The sequence below is a fragment of the Talpa occidentalis genome, unplaced genomic scaffold (genome assembly GCF_014898055.3).
Source record: "Talpa occidentalis isolate TD23 unplaced genomic scaffold, MPIMG_talOcc4v2.1 talOcc4.11, whole genome shotgun sequence".
Lineage (NCBI taxonomy): Eukaryota > Metazoa > Chordata > Mammalia > Eulipotyphla > Talpidae > Talpa > Talpa occidentalis.
Window position 1 is genome coordinate 8,754,783 of NW_023601104.1, and position 20,502 is coordinate 8,775,284.

The 20,502-nt window shown below is 35.3% G+C and overlaps 1 protein-coding gene and 1 long non-coding RNA gene across 2 annotated transcripts in view; one reads left to right on the plus strand and one right to left on the minus strand.

The window, feature by feature from the left end:
* FSIP1 (fibrous sheath interacting protein 1) overlaps nucleotides 1-20,502 on the plus strand; it is a 205,938-nt gene that overhangs the window by 66,707 nt on the left and 118,729 nt on the right. The gene's annotated exons all lie outside the window — the stretch shown is intronic.
* LOC129146729 (uncharacterized) lies at nucleotides 1,530-10,440 on the minus strand. Its single transcript, XR_008553831.1, has 4 exons — nucleotides 10,254-10,440; nucleotides 10,069-10,175; nucleotides 3,901-4,041; nucleotides 1,530-1,568 (listed from the first exon to the last, which is right to left on the minus strand). It is a non-coding gene; the product is annotated as an uncharacterized LOC129146729 (long non-coding RNA).

Sequence of the window (20,502 nt, forward strand, 5' to 3'; positions counted from 1 at the left end):
TTTCTGGCTTATTTTGCTGAGCATGATCCCTTCCAAGCGCCATCCATGTTGCTGCAAATTGCATGTGTTTATCTTTTTTGAATGCTGAGTAATATTCCATGGTATATATGTACCATATCTTCTTGATCCAGTCATATTTTTGGGCATTTGGGCTGTTTCCAAAGCTTAGCTATTGTTAATAGTGCTGCTATAAACATAGGGGTGCAGGTGTTCTTTGGAATTGATGTTTCTGTGTCCTTTGGGTAAATACCTAGGAGTGGAATTGCTGGATCATATGGAAGCTCTATGTTTAGTAGGTCCAGAAATTCTTCCACACAACTCTCCATAGTGGTTGGATCAGTTTGCACTCCCACCAGCAGTGCAGGAGAGTTCCTTTTTCTCCACACCTCGCCAACATTTGTTGTTGCTAGTTTTTTTTAATATGTGCCATTCTCACTGGTGTAAGATGGTATCTCATGGTAGTTTTTGATTCGCATTTCCCTGATTACAAGTGATGTTGAACATTTTTTCATATGCCTGTTGGCCATTTGCATTTCCTCTTCAGAGAAGTTTCTTTTTAGCTCTTCTGCCCATTTTTTCACTGGATTATTTTCTTTGTTGTTGTTGAGTCTCATCAGCTCTTTGTAGATTTTTTGTGATCAGTCCTTTATCATTAGTGTTGTGTGCAAAAATGTTCTCCCAGTTGGTGGGGTTTTCTCTTTGTTTTTGTTATTGTCCTCTTTTGCTGTGCAGAAGCTCTTTAATTTGATGTAGTCCCAGCTGTTTATCTTTGCCTTCATTATCACTGCTTTGGGTGATGTGTCTGTAAAGATGTCTTTGATGTGCATATCACGTAGTGTTTCGCCTATATTTCCTTTTATGTATTTTATGGTTTCAGGTCTTATGTCTAGTTCTGTAATCCATTTTGAGTTGATTTTTGTGTATGGTGTGAGGTAGTGGTCAAGCTTCATTCTTTTGCATGTAGCGACCCAGTTTTCCCAGCACCATTTATTGAACAAAACTTTCTTTGCTCCAATGCATAGTCTTTGCTCTTTGTCAAAGATTAGTTGACCATAAATCTGTGGGTTTATTTCTGGATTTTCTATTCGATTCCATTGGTCTGTATGTTCTTGTTCAATACCGTGCAGTTTTGATGATTATGGCTTTGTAGTATAGTTTGAAGTCTGAGAGTGTGATGCCTCCATTCCCTTCTTTTTTTTTCAGGAGAGCTTTTGGATATTCGAGGTTTTTGGTGATTCTATAGGAATTCATCAATAGTTGTTCTATTTCTTTGAAGAATGACATTGAGATTTTGATTGGAATAGCATTGAATCTGTATATTGCTTTGGTAGGATGGCCATTTTAATAATGTTTATTCTTCCAATCCATGAGCAGGGGATGTCTTTCTATTTCTTTGTGTCTTCTTCTATTTCTTTTAACAGTGTTTTATAGTTTTCTTTGTATAGGGGCACATTAATTTCTATTATCTATGCTGCACTTTTTCATTAACACACTCTTTTATTACAATAAACAAAACTAAAGATGGTGTTGGTTGTTTGGCTCTAGGCTGCAGTCATTTCACCAAATATCTGAAAGACAAATGGAGCAGATTATTGTCGTAATCATACTTAGCTATTTGAGTGTTTTTAAATTCTCACTTATTTTGAACAATAATGTATTTGTGTGTGTCTAAACTGATGAATGGGGGCCTCCCCGGTGGCACAGTGGTTGAGCGCTGGGTTGCGAAGCTGCCCACAGCCTCTGCGGCGCCAGGATCCCCGGCTGCTTCCCGGCCACTGGAGGAGGGTCCCACATGGCGCACAGACCTCTCCTGCGCCTGCTGCTCCCCTCAGCAGTGTGTTTCAGTCCTTCTGCCTGCTCTGCTCCCCGTTCTGGCTCTGGTGAATTCTCTCACCCTCCCGCGCTTCTGACTGTACCCAGTGCTTGTATTAAACAAAACAACAAACAAACAAATAAATAAAAAACATGCCTCTAAAAAAAAAAAAGAATTTAAACTGATGAATGGATTATAATCTTAATGATGAAATAGTAGAAGTTAAGTAAGGTGTCTTCTCTGTCTATGTAATGTGGCTTCTCACAAATTACTTCAATTACAGATGTCAACCGTTCTGCATTCCACACTTATCAAGAAGTGGTTTGCCAAGAAATCCTTAGCTTGTCTCTATACTGACCCAGATGTTGGAAAATATACATGTCCAACGTATCTCATCCAAAACACAATCTCCACATACAGTGTGTCTACACAATTATTCCAGACGTGAAGCAGGTATATGATCTATCTTTCAGTAACAACAGTTGAAAAAGTTAGCTTGTATTTATACTTAATTGTTTGCATAATGTTTACCATGTTTTTGAATAATAGAAATAGCCTGTATTGAATAGCAATTAGAATATTAAAATATGTAGGATTTTAATGTAAAGTGAGGCAGGTAAAAATCTGTTCTTTCCTTGTTGTCACTTTCTGTTATTTGAAAATTTAGACATTACTTTAAAATGGGGCCTCCCTGATGGTGCAGGGGTTAAAGACAGCGCTATCAAGCTATCAGCAGCCACTGCAGCACGAGTTTGATCACCTGCCAGCCAGGGAGCAACCCACATGGCACAGCAGACCTCTCCTGTCTCGCCCGTTGCTCCCCTCAGCTGTGTGTATTTCAGTACAACTGCCTGTTCTGCTTCCCACTCTGTCTTTGGTGAATCCTCTCATCCCCTGCACCCCCATATATCTGGTTTAACCCCAGTTTTTGTATGCATGTATAAATAAATCTTTTTTAAAAAAGGCTCTTTTAAAATGATCTCATATTTATGATCTTATATCTGTTAATAGGATAAAATAGAGATATTAAGTTTTTATTTATTTAATTGTATATCCAGAAATATGTTTTCTTCTTATAGTAATTTATAAAGAATAGATGATAGATAACTTTCATATATATATTATATGTACATACATAACTTCTTTCATAGATAATATATTCTGCTAGTAGGTGAAAGTATTAAAGTGACTGATTTACTAATTAGAATGAAAATTTCATTTATAACTTTAGTTGCTTCATAATAGGCTTCATAGTGTATTGACATGTGAACATTCTTTTGTAGAAATTGAGATTTCATTAGACTGTATACACAAATGCAAAATAGAGGAACAGGTTTTTATTACTTAGAAGATAAGTTGGAGGAAAAAATAAAGGAGTCTGATCCTTCTCAAATTTATGAAGTTGGAATTCAAACAGTACTAAAGGAGTTATGAATAAAAACAAATTGGCAGTAAAAAAATACAGAAGTTTCATTTTACTTTTTTCTCTTCAATGAATGTTAATATGATCTTGGCTGTGTTAGGACTGACTGAGGTCTCCAGCTCCTGGGAGAGGGTTAGGAATGTGCGTTATAGCAGCCATCTCGAATTGACAAGGCTGTAAGAGGAAAACATATTTCTGGATTGTAAAAATGGTGGTGTGGTGGGCATGGTGTAGTCACACACATATGAAGGGTGTGAGCCTATACCTCTAAATTACATACAGTATTGTAAACCTGTATGTTACCACAATAAAAAGAACAAAACAAAAAACAAAAAGTCTGTGTTGAGGGAACTGAAGAATAATACAGAGACATTAGTTGTTATCTTTTTGCAAATAACTTCATATTTATTTGCATTGAAAAGTGAATTTTTTAAATCAATAGATCCTTCTCGCTGTGAGCATGAAGACACATTTTTCTCATTGTTTCACACTCAAGTCCCTCCTGAAGACTATGAAAAATGTATACAGCATGTCAATCAAGGTGTGTGGATTTACACTCTGTTTTCTCTTCAGGTTACATAAATCTTTTGCCTGTTATTTATGTAATTTTTGCATATTGTAATTTTTGCATATTGCATCATTTTTTGTATATAGAAATACTCACTAATGAAATGATTTGATGTGACTTAATCCAGAGGTGGCTGATAGTAGGTGAACTTCTTGATGAAACAAGTTTGGTGATGAGTTGATCATTGTTGAGGCTAGCTGTTGAGGGTTCATTATACCATTTTTCTTCTTTCGGATGCTAGAAATTTTATATAATAAAGAGATAAAGAAAAGCTGGGGAGGGGGCGGGGAAAGGAGAGAATGGGGTCAAAATAAGGGGGTTGCAATTGTATGGGAATATAAAAATAAAAAGTATTACTAATGAAAGTGCAAAAAAAAAAAAAAAGAAAAGCTGGCTGTGCAAGTATTGGAAATCTAGCTTAAGCAACAAGGAAAATCTATGGAAAGAATCCTGGTGGTATTCAGCTTTCTTTTATTCCCAAGGGCATATTCTGTGGTTAGTCATTGTAAGGGAGATCTATTCCAGTATCCGACTTGGGTTAGCTGCCAAATCCCTCATTCAACCACTCTTCCAACCCAGCAAGTGCTGGGTTCCTCTTAGGATTTTGGCAGCTTCTGCCATGGATCACCACCAGGATAGAGAAGAGAAGAGGACATTTCCAGTGAGACAGTTCTCAGCAGGCAATTCAGTGTTTTCCTTATAATTGGTTAAATGTATATTTTAAGGAAACTATTATAAATATGGACCTGGATACACTTAATTTGAGTTAGTGTAATATTATATAATATAAGAGTATACAAAACTTAAGCTGAGTGAATAAGCCTAATATTTGACTTAAAACAATTTGCAACTTGGATTATGGAAACAAGTTATAAATTTTATACCTAAGGAGGTTACTCAACAAAAGGTAACTCATACTTTAGATGAAACTAGTGATGAAACATACTTTATTGGTAGTTGATTTAAAGAATAAGTATGTGATTGAATTAAAAATAAAATGCCAATTATAAAATGTAGATTTATTTGCCTAGAAATTTACTGTTTAAATTTGAGTAAAACTTTTTAAAGTCAGATTTTTATTTAAATCTAGAGCCCTTAACTTTTTCCTGTTTTTTAGCTATTATTATAAAAACTTACTCTTATTAAATTTGTGTTGAATATTTGATAATTAGCTTTGATAAATATACCAATTGGCTAGTTCCCTCAATTCTTTTTATTGAGGTAACTTCTCTCATAAAGCAAAGATAACTTTTAAGTAAGCTTTGTCTGAATTGAGTTACTGGCTGGTGTTTTTTCCTTTTGGTCTTTAATATGGTAATTTATCCTATTTTGTAGGGTGGACTCCATTTGTTACATAAGAAGAGTCCTCTTTGTGCATTTTTTAAGAGCTTTTATGAAGGGTTCATGATCTTGTTTTAAAAGGTGAAAATAAATAGAATAAAGGGAAGAGTCCACAAGTAGTTTTTTTACCCTTGTTTTGAGCACTCAGATATGATCATCTGAGAGGTTGACTCAAGCCTCTTTTCAGAGGTTTAGAAAAACTGACAGAGATAGTCTCTAAGGGTTTTTGCAAATGGGATGTAGACCATACAGGACTCTCATCCTCAGGCCTTTTAAAAGACAGGTTTGAACAAAAAGTTTATTGTTCAGAGAATGAAATGGCAAATTAATAAAATAGTAAGAAATAACTCTAGCCTCTAGGGAAAGTTTTGTTTCATATAAAGCCTAAATAAAAAATATCTTAAAATCCCTATAACATCAGAGATTTCTTCTTCACATGTATCATTTGAAGTTCTTTTCTTGTTTCATGATTCCCAAGGAATTAGTAGCAAGAAGTTTGGTAGATAATAATAAATATTACAAGTTTTCTGAAAACTTCATTGCAAATTGTGGTAGCACATTTATGTGTTAAGAATAAGTCTCCATTTATATTATGTTTTTGGACCTGAAATTTAGAAGTTCTTCTATGTGTATTTTACTTTATATGTATTTTAATATGTGGTTAAAGTGAAGTCATACCATGATTCACAACTATAATGATGAAAAACTTTTGAACTTTTTTAATATTAGATTTTACCTATGATGTGGAAAGAAATGAGACATTGATCAAAGCAGAAAAACATTTCTCAAATACAGAAAAGATTGAGCTCAGGGATAAACACAGCCAGGATTTTATTAAGCGAAACATTGAGGTATGTACTTAGAAACTCAGGAGCCAAAATGTGGGACTAAATGAACTGTGAAAATGGAAATAGTTGTATTCAGTGTCTTTAAATATTTTTTTTGACCATGATATATGTATATGAAATTGAAACAGTATATGTAATTGGAAGAGGAATTTCATGAACTACTACTTCATTAATTTCTATTCCATCCTTTCCTATCATGTCCTATCCTTTTAAAAATTATTAACTGTAACTCCCAGAATAAATCTGGTTCCTCCAATTTGAAAAACACTTATTTAGGTAAATAAGTATTATTTATTTGGACAGTGTTTCCTAGATACTATTGTTATTAGTAAATTTAGCTTTTTAAAATATTAAGACTGAGTTTATACCTGGTGCCTTTAGAAAGTTGAATGGGAAATGCTCATGACAGAGCTGGGGAAGACAATGGGTGTCTGCTCTGTTGCCCTCATCCCCAGTCTGCTGAGCCTCATAGCAGCTGGTCACTGGTCACTTGCCTTGATTAGGTCCCTGCTTCAGGGGCTTGTCCTTGGTCTTCAGTCCCTCCACTCTGACTTGGTTTGTCCTTACAGCAGACTCAGACTATCCAAGGACACAGGGGCTCCTATATTAGATCAGAGTGCTAATTAATGAATTTACAGCAAGAAATATAAGTGTAGTGGACAGAAAGTTCATGACAAACTACTCAGTCAGTTGAGTCACTAGAAAATTGTTTTGGTGGGTGGGAAGGATTAATAAGAGGAGAGGTAAGTGCTTCCTTGCAATTCAAACCTAATGCTTTTTCCACAATTGGCTTCTCATTTCCTGCCAGGATTGGCCTCTGGAACTGTCAGTTTTTCTGTTATCCGTATTCATATGTGCTGCAAGAAACTACCTTGATCTGTCTCTTTGTGCTGGCCCAATGTATGTTATATTATTTAGTTTTCCAAGAGCAGTAGCATTTCTCCAATATCAAAATTTATACTGACACAGGAAACTCCACCATAGATTTCCCTTTCACTCTTTTAACAGTAGTAACTGATTCTTTATTTAAACTCCTGATATGATATTCTTGAAAATTAAAAGTAGTTTCATCTGGCAGATTTATGCCATCTGGAAGTGGCAAGAAGATTCCTTCCAAATGCCTTAGCAATTATGCTGCATTGATATGTTATATAAGAGGTCTGCAAACTGTCCACATTTTATTGTTTTATTTTATGTTTTAAATAAAATGTTTGTTGAAATTATTAACATGAAATCCTGCTTATAGTGGGTATATCTTTGCATGGAGAATGGACCTAGATACCAAAAATTTGGCATAGAATGAAGTTACCTAGCAAAAGAAAATGCCTTATCTAACAAATTTTGCCTTATTGAATCTGTATTATAGAAGCCTCAGATTCCATTTTCATTTTTCCTTAACTATGAATTGCTTTGATTTGAAAATATTTTCTATCAATGCATTTGTAGTTGGCAAAGGATTCAGGAAAACCAGTGGTTATGAGTGACAGAGAGAAGAAAAGGCTGATTGAACTTTTGAAGGACCTAGATGATCAAGATTCAGGGCTGTCCAGTTCTGAGGTATGTAAATGCTGATATTCAGTGACCTCTATGCTTTTCAATTTTAATTTTTTATCATGTTATTTACCCGCTAACACAAATTCACAATCATTTTTCAGACTGAGACAATATCCTCTGGGTTAAAAAAAATCTTGCCTTATGAAGTTTTATTTATTTATTTTTGCTTTATAAAGTAAATGAAGGTTTTCAAATTTATTCTTGGTCAATTTGTTATTGACTCTCAAAGGATAATTTTATGTCATTTTAAGTGTGACTACACTTTGGCTATCACAATAATAACCTTTGCCTGTGATGTGATGGACTTAGTCACTTGATGGCATATGAATGTGTTTTTCAGTGTCTTTTTATTTCAGACTTTTATTATCCCTAAACTGGCTTCATTGTATTTCAGTGTAGTCTTCAGTAACCCTAAACACTGATTTTCCCAGTTAACCCTAAACATTCATTTCCCTGAAGAGTCTGGAGGGAGCACACATTGAGCACAGGAGAACAACATGTAATAGAGGGTCCAAATGTGACCTGAATTGGTCGCATAAGGAATACTTGAGCTTTTAAATCACTCGTTTGCATATTAAATTATCAGAATGCTTTTTACCTCCACAAAGAAATATACTTTCCTTGTGTTCTTGAAGTGCTTAACCCTGTTTCCTGCCATTTATTTCTTTCTGTTTAATGAAAATATCATGTAGTGAATGCTGCTGGCACCCTGCCCAGATCCCTTCTGCCAGGCACTATCTGTGCATCTATCCCTCAGCCCTGCGACAAGGGTGAATGGTTGCCCTCTTCCCTGGAGAAGTGCCCTTGGCTAAATGGGAATTCAGCAGCTCAGGACAGCACTTCCCCAACCCTTAGCCCTGCTCCCTCGCCTCAAGATGGGATGAGCCCTAAGGCTCAGTTAGTTAGTGTGAGTTTCCCCAGGGGTCAGCTGGTCTTCAGCTGAGACACATCCTTGCCTGGCTTTATTCCCTTGTCCAAGTCAGCTTTCTTCACACCCTGTCCCCTGAAAGCTCTGCCCCAATAAGTTACTTGAACAAAAATCCCTGTCTTAGGCGCTATGTTTCAGGAACCCAGTCTAAGACCTCTCAGTTAAAGGGCAATTTTTGCTCTGTGCACTTGTGCAATAATATCTGTGACAAGTCGGGGTGACCTGCCAGTCCAGTGGGAGCCAACATAGCCAGCATCATCTGGCTGCTGCAGCATGGAAATCTCAGCTCTGGGGTGCCGGTTTCCTCCAATTTGTCAAGAGAATTTATGAATACAGACCTTTTTAATGGGAAAAATGTCTCTTTTTAAATGTAGACAACTAATATGATTAAAAAATGTTCTGTAGTGGGTAAACAAAATATCTATACCCCTCCCTCAGCCCAAACCAAAAGCATATCTACAGAACATCATAGACTACAGTCTCTAGATAATCTGGAATCCAGAGAACAGTCAGGCCTCTTTAGCATCTGGTGTGTTTTGTGAAGCAGGGAAGAAAGTGGGTAAGGTAAACTGCAAATATCCATGTAATTATGAGATTTAGGATTTGAGCTTTAGGATTCATGGTGATACAGTTTTATTAACAAAAGCTAAGATAAATGTAAGAATTGAGGTACTATGTCTCATTCCTAGAGTCCTTTTTAATTTTGAGGTTGGGTAAGCTGCTGCTGCTGATTCTCTATATACCAAACTATAGCATGATAGATCTTCATTATACATTCTAGTGCCTTTTTGTTGTTAATAGTACCTTTTACATACTATTTTGTTAGTATTTATGTCTTATTTCTCTTATATCTTAAACCTTGTCTATCCAGATTGATCTTTTACAAAGACTATATAGAGGAATTTTTATTGTTACTGTTGTGGCTGTCTTTGTTGTTTTATCTTTTATTGTTTCTTTATTATAATTTTTCCTCTTTATATTTTAATGAGGCTATCTGATTTATTCATTTTTATTGTGACCACTGAAGGATAATTTTTGCATCTTTCTTTGATGTCCTATTTATATTTCATTTATTATGTTTGTTTTTTTCCCTTAACTTTACTTTCTTTTCCTCTTGTGATAGTCTCTGAAATCTTACATCTTTACGGGACAGGGTCTTTGGTATGTTTGATTTCTTCTTCTTTCCATTTCCTCTCCTCCAGAATGTTTTGGTATCATCTGGAATTTTAGTTCCAGAGTGTAATGTTTTTACCTTTAAAAACAATATGCAGCCAGATTTTTTAAGCTGCATTATTAACCATGTATTTAAGTTCAACTAATGGTTTATTTGTACAATTTTTTTAAAAAATTATTCTTCTGGAGTTAACAATTTTTCCCGAAGAAATGGTGGTATATAATTTTTGAGCACACGCATTTTAAAGTATTTATTTTTCTCTCATTCGATTTATAGCTTGAATGGTAACTAGATTCTAGATACAAAAGTCCTTTTTTTCAGGAAGTATTTAGGATTTTTTTCTTTATTTGAGTTTTTGTAAACTTTCCAGAGCCTATTTATATGTGTGTCTTGAAAACATTTTTGATTATTCATCATACCTTATAGGCCCTTTTTAATTTGAAAGTTCAAGTCTTTCTTCACTTCAGCAAATTACTTTCTCTTATTTCTTCCTTCCCGTCATTTCTTTTCTTGCCTTTAGGGCTATCTGTAAAATGGAATTTTAGTTGGGAATGTGACAGACAGAAATTTTACAAATGGTGATATAAACAAATAAGAAGCTTACTTTTCTTCAGTAACAAGAAATCCAATTGCTAGCAGCTAGTGTCTATCTTCCTGCTTTAAATTCTTAGTGTGACTTTGTGTCTAGGTTGGCAAGATTGCTGCTATGCATCCATTTTCCAGATGGAAAGAATGGGGGACCTGTTAGGGGTAACCTAACCCTTGGAGGTTTTGCCTTTTCATTTGGGAGGGTATGGCCACCTGCATCTCATTGGCTATGTTGTGTCACATGGCCTTTGTTGCCTTTGTTGCTGCTAGCATGACTGGGGACTCAAATATTTCACTTTGTGATTATAGCAGAGGAAAGCAAGGAAGAAGGAAAAGGAGATTTTCTGTATAGGTGTCTGCCATAGATGGGTATAATAGAATCTCCTGGATCTCTCCTTCTGGTCTTAAAATATCTTTCGCATAATTTTCACCCTTTTTTTTTTTTTTTAGTCATTTTGCTCATATGAACTCTTTGCAACTTTTTAACCTTTCTCTTTTGTTGTGTAGTTATGTAGCCTTCTTTTACGATTAAATTGTTTTTTAAACTAAGATTTGCAGAGAGTTCTTTTTTGCAAGGCTCTGAAGAGAAAGAGGACTTTCTTTTCTGGTATGGGATATATACATTTTATACAGAAATTATATAAAGCCAGTTAGACTTTGACAGGATAATATTATAATTACATTCATATAATTTGATTTATAATTATATGTTATAATGTATTATAAGAATAGTGATTCAGAGGAAGACTATGAAATATGGTCGGGAGAATTTAGAAATAATTTTTAGGAACACTGAAGAAGTGACTATCTTCTGTTTTCTCAAACTGTACCAAAGTTCTTGCATTTCTCAAATTTGCTGTATTCTTTCAAAGTTCTATGTGTGCTTTTCTTTTTGGAGTACCCCATGGCTTCATCTCTGACAAATGCTTACACAACTTAAAAAAGAGAACTAAAATTTGTAATTATGGATTTTGTAATTTGTATTTTTAATTTTTTAATTTCTTTTGCTGAAGTTACACTACATTGTAACAGTGGATAAGTTTCAGGTGTTCATTTTTGAGATCAGCATGTGTATATATGACATTAAGTTCTCCATGAAAAGTCCAGATCTGCTCTTCACCAAGTGATTATCTCCTTTTCCTAGTTTACTCCTCTCTTTCCTGGAACTCTTGCCCTTCGATTGTTCATTATAGAGCAAATTTAATTGTGTGGATGTAATATTCCCTTGAATCTTTCTAGGATACTTAGAATTTTTAAAAGGTGTCCTATGTTGGGAACTCATACTTGCAACTATTGGCACTTACCAAAGTCAGATGCCTCTGTTGCCACCCTCCATCAGCAAAACGGGTTTTGTATCAAACTTCAAATTACTCAGATCAACATCATATTGAATTGGTGAGTCTGGTATGGACCCAGGGGCCTAAGCCCTAGCGGTTAAGAAGGGTGGTGAAGAGCATTTCTGAGCTTTGTCTTAGGGGGGCAAGACTCCTAAAAGCTAGAAATCTCCCTCTAATTAAAAGGGTCTCTAGAAGGTATGGGACAGACAGAAGAGCTTGATGCCTTCTACTGCATATTACTTATAGTTTCTTTCTGTAACTGTATAGAGCAAAAACATTTAAATTTCTGTTGAATTTAATCTGACATGATTTTTTACCTGTAGTGTCATTAAAAATAATTCTATCCAGACAAGAATGTAAAATTTACTAGCCAATATTTAGTCATTGATTCCATAGTTTTACTTTTTTGGTGATTATTATTTCTCATTTTGGTCATATAATATTTAAAATAATTTTTTATTTAGGAAAAATTAACCAGAGGTTTTTATTTGTAATTAGGTAATATTATTTTTAACAGTTTTGTATAACTTTCACATGCCAACTTATAAATATATCTTGAAGTGTTTATTAATATAGCATAGCCTTGTATGGATATACTACAATCTGCTCACTTTTTCGTTTCTTTTAAACATTTGGACTTTTGGGGGTAGTTATTCTTTTTAATAAATTCCATGGCAAGAAAACATACCAGCCAGTGTTCTGAGCTGCAAGAAACAGAGATGAACTTTGGTTAAAAAAAAAAAAAAACAATAGAAAATGAATTTATTGAGACACTTGTGTAGCTTACAGACACAGTGGAAGTTTGGAGAACCAGGTTTGTAAGCTAGACAGACATCAAGGAACCGTGGCCACAGTGACTTCTCAGAAACAGGCTGGTAGGGAGCTACACCACAGTCACCAGATACCCCAGCTCCACAACACCCCATAGGTGCTGCCACCTTCACTACTGCCTTCATTGGATTCTAACTGCTACTTGCATCACACTCTCCCTCAAGAATTAAATCCAAACTGTTCATTCTGGTTGGCTGAATCTAGGTCATTTACTTCTTTTCTTGATGCCAGTGGTAGGGAGAAGGAATGCCTGGTGGGGACGTGACTGCTACCAAGACTTACTTAGTGTTACTTTCACTGAAACAGTAAAGGAGGTTGGGGACAGGAGCAGCCAAATATGTCTTTCTAAATACGTTTTTTGGCATGTATTTCTTCTGGTTATTGTCTGGAGATTGATTCCTAGAATTAGAGTGATGAAACCAAAGTTACGAAATTTCTCAGTGTCCTTGCTGGCTACTTTCCCCTTTTTTCTTAGTGTTCTTCCTGATTCTTCTGTCCTCATACTACATGATTCCTTGTGTGACCTCACCCTTCCCATCGTCCAAGAGTTTCAACCACTATAGATATATGGGTGAATCCAAAATACTTATTGCCAATCCAGGTCTTGAACTTCAGACAAATATATTTAACTATGTAACATAATCTGTGGTTATTCTAAGGACATCTGTGAATATCAAAAGACCTTAAACAGAATTCAGGATCCTTTTCCTCCTCAAGCCTGCCATAGTCTCCTAGTTCAGCCAATATGACCACCATCTAGCTATCGGTGTAATTTGCAATTAATTTCCAAATTAGAATTAGAAATTTTGTTTTTATCTTTGATCTTTCCTCCTTCCTTACTCATCTTTCAAATTATTTCCAGATTTTGTAAATTCTGTTTTCTAAGTTTCTTTGGAATCTGTCCTATTATCTGCATTCCCGGGAAACATTCCTTAATTCATCACTTTCATTTTAGATTGTGCCTTTTGCTTCTAACTGGGTTTTCTGCCTCTCATCTTGCCTTCATCAGCTCCAGTTTTAAAGTACAGAGCTATCTGTGCTGTTTCTATGGTTAAGATGTAATTAAGATGGATTAGTTCCTCTGGAAACTTTCTCCAACCACTAGTGTTCCCTGTCCCTTCCAGGACAGTTGACACTCTTTGGTTCCCCAGGTGTCCTGGGCTTTCCATCATTCTTCATACCTTGTTATGATTGCTGTTACCAAGAGACTGAGGACTTAAGGGGAGAAATTTGTAAAATTCGTATTGAATTATCAATGCCCGGTGTCATGCTTACACATAGTAGGCGTTCAGACTTTTGAATAATTGTTATGAATGGGTTTTAACGCAATATGAAACTGTTAATTGAATGAAGACTTAGATGACCGTTTAAGCTCACGAAACCTAAACAGCTCAGTTTATAATCTTTTGTTCCTTTTCAGGGACAAAATATGAAAATGCCTTGTTTATTATAGGGTGAACATGATTTCTTTCTATTCAACTTATCACAAGCATACCTACTTTTTTAAACTGGAGAGGTAAGAATGCTATGAGTAGCAGATTGTGAGGCTCAAAGATGTACCCCAAAAGGGGAAAACCTCACAATATATGTGAAGGCACTTTATGCGGGGTTGGTAGATGATGAAACCATAAACTATTTTTTTTCACTATCCCAATGTTAATTCCATTGTTTTCAGTTTAGCTTTGATTTTGTGACCTCCTGAGCACTGATGTATCAGTCTGAAAGGTATTTTTAAGGGAATGAATGTGGCATGGAAATGACCCAGTACCCTTGTTTCCTTTTAGGGTGATCAGTCTGTCTGGCTGGACCCAGGAGGAGGATATACACTTGCAGTCACCCAGCATCAGCAGCTTGCTGATATCGATACTAAACTCGAAGAACTCTCTGCTGTCTCTCCAGCAATTCCCAACTTTTCTCCAAGATTTGAAAATTGGAATGATCAGGTATATTTAACTCAAAAGAGCATGCTAAAGCTAGTTCACATAATTTGGCAATGTTAGCTAGAGAGGCTTCTTTTCAGTTGCTTTTTCCATTACTATAACTGCACTGCTAGTAATTTCCATAACAGTGTGTATTTGCCTTTGGTGTCTTCCACTTTTTATTCATTTTTCTTTTAGTTGGTAATTTGCTAGGATGGTCTTGCTGAGGAGCTATTATTTTAATATCATTATATCTATGATTCAAGCTAGTTCTTGATAATGACCAGGAGAGGGGAGGGAAGAAAATTGATATGGCACTAGTTAGTATTTTGAGGGATTTATTTCTCTTTACCCTTTGGTTTTAGATCTGAGCAGTGGCAATCTCTTATTCTCTACTCCATCGCTAGCTTCTTTAACACCGAACAGTGATGTTCACTATGTTGACTATTTTTCTCCGGTCAGAGTTTTGAAATGAATGTGCTTCCTCTCAGTGCTTCCCTCAAATATTCTTTTACAAACCTAGTGGAAGGCATAGAAAAATAGAAAAGTTGTAACAGTTTTGGAAAAGTAAAATACTTCTGCTCCCCCTTTTAGGTCAGTGCTTTGGGATATCTTGTTTTGGGTTGGGGTGATCTTTTGTTATTCTACTAACTCTCTTTCAGTCTTATGAAAATTTCACCAAATAATTTTCTATACAATCTTAGATGCAAGTGATTTTCTTGGTCCTTAAAAATTTTTAAAAATCAGTAGCGTGTAGGTAATATAGTAATTCTACTTCATAGTGAATCTTTCCCCCAAGTTATCAATAAAAGGTTAGGGATCTGGCTTTGTTTGGACTGGCTGAAGCTACTTTAGGGGAGAGCAGTAGTGTTGAGATGTTCCAAAAAAAAGTTTGGTCATTGGCAAAACCTTTATGGAGCCATTTCAAATTCCTTTGGTTGTGTTTCTAAAGGGTAACCTCAACTACTCCTGAGCTCCTCAGCAATGGTGGTGGTAGTAGAGACCACAAATTTCTGAATTGGAATCACAGTTCTTGGAAAACAGAATTAGAATTGCGGTCCCCACCCAAATGTACCTCAGGACTTTGACACTAATTATACTGTTAGTTTATTTATGTTACTTAGTGCCATTTTCTGAAATGAGGAAGCCAAGATGGAGCAATAAAATTGTTCAGGGATATTTTTGTTCTTTTCATGTGACAGCTTTTGTTTTTTGTTTTGATTTTGTTGTGGTTAGATTTAAAGGGTAGCTGAGATCTCAAGGCTGAATAATGGTGCTAAAGGTAGGAAATGTCCTTTGCATGGCTGTCAAATGTTATTCTTGAAAGAAAGACTGATAGTTTAGAGATTTATTTAGCCATTAGACTTCAAATAAAGTATGGGTATGATCAGATTCTGTCATCATTTAAAGTTTCAAAGTTTGCCTTTTTGGCTCAGATAAAATATTTTAAAAATAAAAATGGGAAACTCAGTATATTACTTAGTTGTTATATATGGACTTTATATATATATTTTTATGAAACAATCTAAACTTAGAAAAGAACTGAGTTTTGGGAGTTCTGCGTAATGCAGAAACAGAAATGTAACATAATAGTTGTTGAAAAGAGATAATGCTTTTTACATCCAAGAAAGAATATCTTTTGAGTTTTTGTTTAATTTCCTATTGGCTTTTACTCATTTCTAACTAAAATCAATATTGCACATTGAATTTGCAAGCCAAAAATGCTAACATGGGTAGTTATTTTTGGCTCAGAATTCTTTTGGAATAAATACATTGAAAAGTATCTCAGATAAACCCTGAGTATCTACTCAGTTGATGAATGGGCATCAATCTAATGCCAAAACACAAATATTCATAGTATATAATCAAATCATTTTTATTTTTAAACCTTCTGCAAAGCATTAACTCATCAGTATTTTTTCTTCATACTTAAGAAAGATTGTCTTTTAAATAAGATATAAATTTCACTCTTTCAACAATTGATTCAGTAGATATTAATCAAGTGTTCACTGTGTGCAAGGAAGTGTAGCAGACTTATAGTCAGCCAGGTACAAAACTTTGGGATCAAAAAGCCTCACTCACTTCCAAGTTCTGGCTCTTCCACTTCCACTTCTATAGACTTGGACATTAATTTGAAATGCTCCGAACTTTGGTTTCTTCAGCTACAAAGTAGTAATTATAATTATTTTTTAGGGTCCTGGGTGACTGGATGAGTTGCTATACATGAAGTTCTTAGTGCTGAGTCTGACACAGAACAAAGCCAGTGATATTGTTACAATGATAAGTGATTTAAGGAATTTATTTCCTTATGGGAGGCACAGAGTATATGTAGATGACTGTGGTACAAGGCAGATAGGTAAACATCTGGGAATATATAAGCAAATATTGTGTTGGTTCAAAGGAGTGAGAAGAATTATATCCAGAAAGAATATAAAGAACATCCATTTTCATAGTGAGAGGCAGGAGCAGGAAGAGGAACTAGTGAAGGAGACTGAAGAGGTCCGAGGCTTAGCAGAAAACTGTCATTATACAGCATGAGGTTGAAAACTGGGGGCCTTTCGGGCAACTTTGGCTTACAGATGGGTTTACTTTATCCACATAGGGCTTACAAACATATTTAGCCAACATTTAAAAAGTGGGCGAACACATATAAAAACCCAAATTTCTAGTTTCTCTTGAAAAATTAGAAATTAAAATTATAAAATTATGTGGGAACTGCACTATTGGGTTGAGAACAACTGTTGCTTTAACTGGAGCACAAATCTTCCAGGTTGCTAGTGTATCTACTATCTTTAGTGTATTGCAGACCCAGAGGCCCACTTCATGCATTTATGTTATTTGCCCATAATACATAGGCCAGCAAAACATCTTTGAATGCCAGCTTACTTCACAGGAGTTGCTGTGGTGGTTGATGTTGAGTATCCAGATTAATAGGTGGCTTCATCTCTGACCCTAAAGTGACTTGTAGTTTATAGGAGGGTAGGCTGTAAACTCAGACCAGCTGGGAACTGATCTAATGGAAAGTAAAATATATACTTATAGAAGCATGGAGAAAGAAAAGGTTATTTGATAAAGACAGGATGTTTTAAAAACTCTTTTGGAGATTTTAAAATTTTGATCAAGAAATCATTTTCCAAACAGAGTTGAAACATGCGGACGTTCTGACTTATATGACTGTAGTGACTGTAAGTGCTGCACTGAGGATGATGATCAACATATCTGAAACAGAATAATTTGAGATCCCCAGAAATGTAGCTCTGATTTTAAGGAGGTATGTTGTTTGTTGTGAAAGGGGCAGAAAAGAACGCTTTTCCTTATGTGCTTTCTGATTACAGTGTCCTCACATATATGCCCTGACCTGGTTCTTTATGGTATTTTAAAAGCAGCATTTGGTTTTATATATCTGATTTCCTTATAAAAAGATAGATAAGCATGTGGTCATATTCAGAAGAAAGAATGGCACATTACTGCTGGCATATTAAGGCTCTAATGTGAATACTATTATGTGGTTACAATTTTTGCATCTGTTTTTTATTTTCATTTCATCTCAGCTGAAGAGAACTAATTGAAGCAGTTTTTTCTTAAGATCTGTGGTTTAATTGTGCATACCTTTCTGTATCCATCTCCTAACCTTCCAACAAATCAGTAAGTTCTTTCCACATATTGAAAATCCCACCATAAAATTGAGTGATGTTCCTAATTTAGTTAACATATTTCTTATTTGTAGATGTAACAGATTCCCACTTTCTCATGAAATATCTAAGATATATGAGTTATGTAAGTATTGTGTTTCTTAAATCCTTTGCAACTGGATTCAATAATACGTTCTATTCAGTTTGGCTCTTATAAAGAAATGTAATTTATTCATCTCTCATGCAATCAGTAACATTTAGTCTTACTAGCTCCAGAATTCCAGTTCATAGTTAGATTTTTTTCCTGGTTGGAAAAGGGTCTTCAGAAATAGTTCTCATTGACAAGAGGCATTTCTTTGTTCTTAACCCAAATAGTTTAATTGAATATAATAGTTTTCCTTAATTTGATTTATTTTCTTGTTCTTAAAGTTTTGATTCCCTGGTACGCACTTTGGTAAGACTGACAGAAAAATGAGCAAATATTTGATAAAGGAAAATTTTAGTTGTGTTCATCTCTTTTCTTGCTGAGGACATACTATGGCTGACAGCAACGATGAACTTTTTTGTTTTCTTCCTGTTTTAATGTTATCTAAAATTGAGAAAATATGAAGCTGTGTTTAACATACAATGCTGGTAGATGTTTTATTGTTGAGTTTTAGAGATATGCACAGCTCCAATAAGGTCCATGCATTGATGTCAAATTAATTATTAATACCCTGGTTGAATGCAGGACTCTAAAAATTTTTAATATATTCTAGTCACAAGCCTAGAAATCTTTTTGACCATCTCTGCTTATTTCCAAAAACTGTATAAGTATGCCAGAAGAATAGGGATTTTTGGGTTACAGAATAAGCAAGAAGTTACTTCAGATGTCTTGCCTTTATTTTTAATTTTTTTAATAGCTTTTTTTTAAATTTTTTTTTAAAAATTTATTTATACATAGAAGAGCTGGGTATAGGCCAGATGTGCAGGTGGTGAGAGATTTACCAGAGACAGAGTGGGGAACAGAACAGGCAGATCTACTGAAATACACTGCTGAGGAGAGCAGCGGGCGAGACAGGAGAGGTCTGCTGTGCTGTGTGGGTTGCTCCCTGGCCAGCTGGGGATCGAACTGGTGCTGCAGAGGCTGCGGATTGCTTCATAGTGTGGTGCTTAACCCCTTGCACCACCAGGGAGGCCCCAGAGGTCTTGCCTTTAATTCTAATCTGTCAAACATTCCCTGTTAAATCTGGGGAATTCTTTTTACCACCTATGTTGTACAGATTACTTTGAAGTTTATATTCCTTTGTTTTTCTATCTTCAACTTCCTATGTATTCAAGGTTCCTTTCATTCCGTGGCAATATACCATGATGATAAAAACAAACTGGTTGAAAGATTCTCACCCCCACTTTTAGTTTTGCCATGCAAGTGATCCAACTAATGACAGGAAATAGCAGTAGACTGTGGAAAAGTATAGCATTAGCCTGAAAATGCAAGGCAAGTTGGCTTTGTTAAGGCAGGTTTTTATTTTTCTGGTCTTTATTTGCATATCAGATAATTTAGGAAACTCTGAGTAATTTCCTCTGTATTTGGCTTTTAGAAATGAATTTACTTAGCTTCAAAGACTCAGTCAACACCACAGATATTTACTAAGAATGAACTTAGAATCCCTTTGTAATTAATTAGTTAAATCTACAAACATCTGTTGACCTAAGGGACAGTTCTTTCTTCTTGCTCCTTAGACGTTCTGTTTATACTTTGGAGAGATTTTACTAACTTAATTTCACTTTTTCTGAATAAAAATATTACTCTAGGAATGAGAAACACAGAAATTCTTTGGATGGTCAAAGAATCTGCCTAAACATCTCTACCTTAGGAAATCAAGTTATTTCCTGATAGTAAGGAGAAGATAGTACTGCTTGGCATTTGATGTGAGATTCAAACCTCACCTGGTACCACAGAGCTTCTAGACTATTCCTCTGGGGAATTTTTGTCAGAATCAATGACATATATTTGCTTTCTCCCTCATGACCTCTGTTTTTATCACATGACATACTTCATGTTTTCCGAGATCATGGCTGAAGAAAGATGTTACATATCCTTAGAGAATTACAAACATAGCTATTAGTCCCGGAAAAAAGTTTCTCAAAAGAAATTGAGAACTGGAAGGGAGAACTGACATGTTCCAAAGTACACAGAGTTGTTTAAGCAGAACTGAAGTCAGAATATAGTTTTCAATATAATACCTTTTTGGTACAGAGAGTCACATATTCAGAGGAGAAAAAATAATAGTAGAATGATACTTTTTTGGTGCCTTAAAATAAAAAATGACTTTTTCTGCTCAGGAAGTTGGTACAAGTTTACTGTAGAAAATTCAGGAAATGTAAAAACTTGGTTCCCATCAAGTTAATCACGATTAAATTTTCTTCCAGTTTACACACACACACACGCGCACACACACACGCACAACCCCCAATACCAACTATTGTTCTAGGCAAGAAATAGAAAAAGTACCTGTTTGAATTTTGAAGACAATAAAATGAAGGGACTATAGATTTAAAGGCAC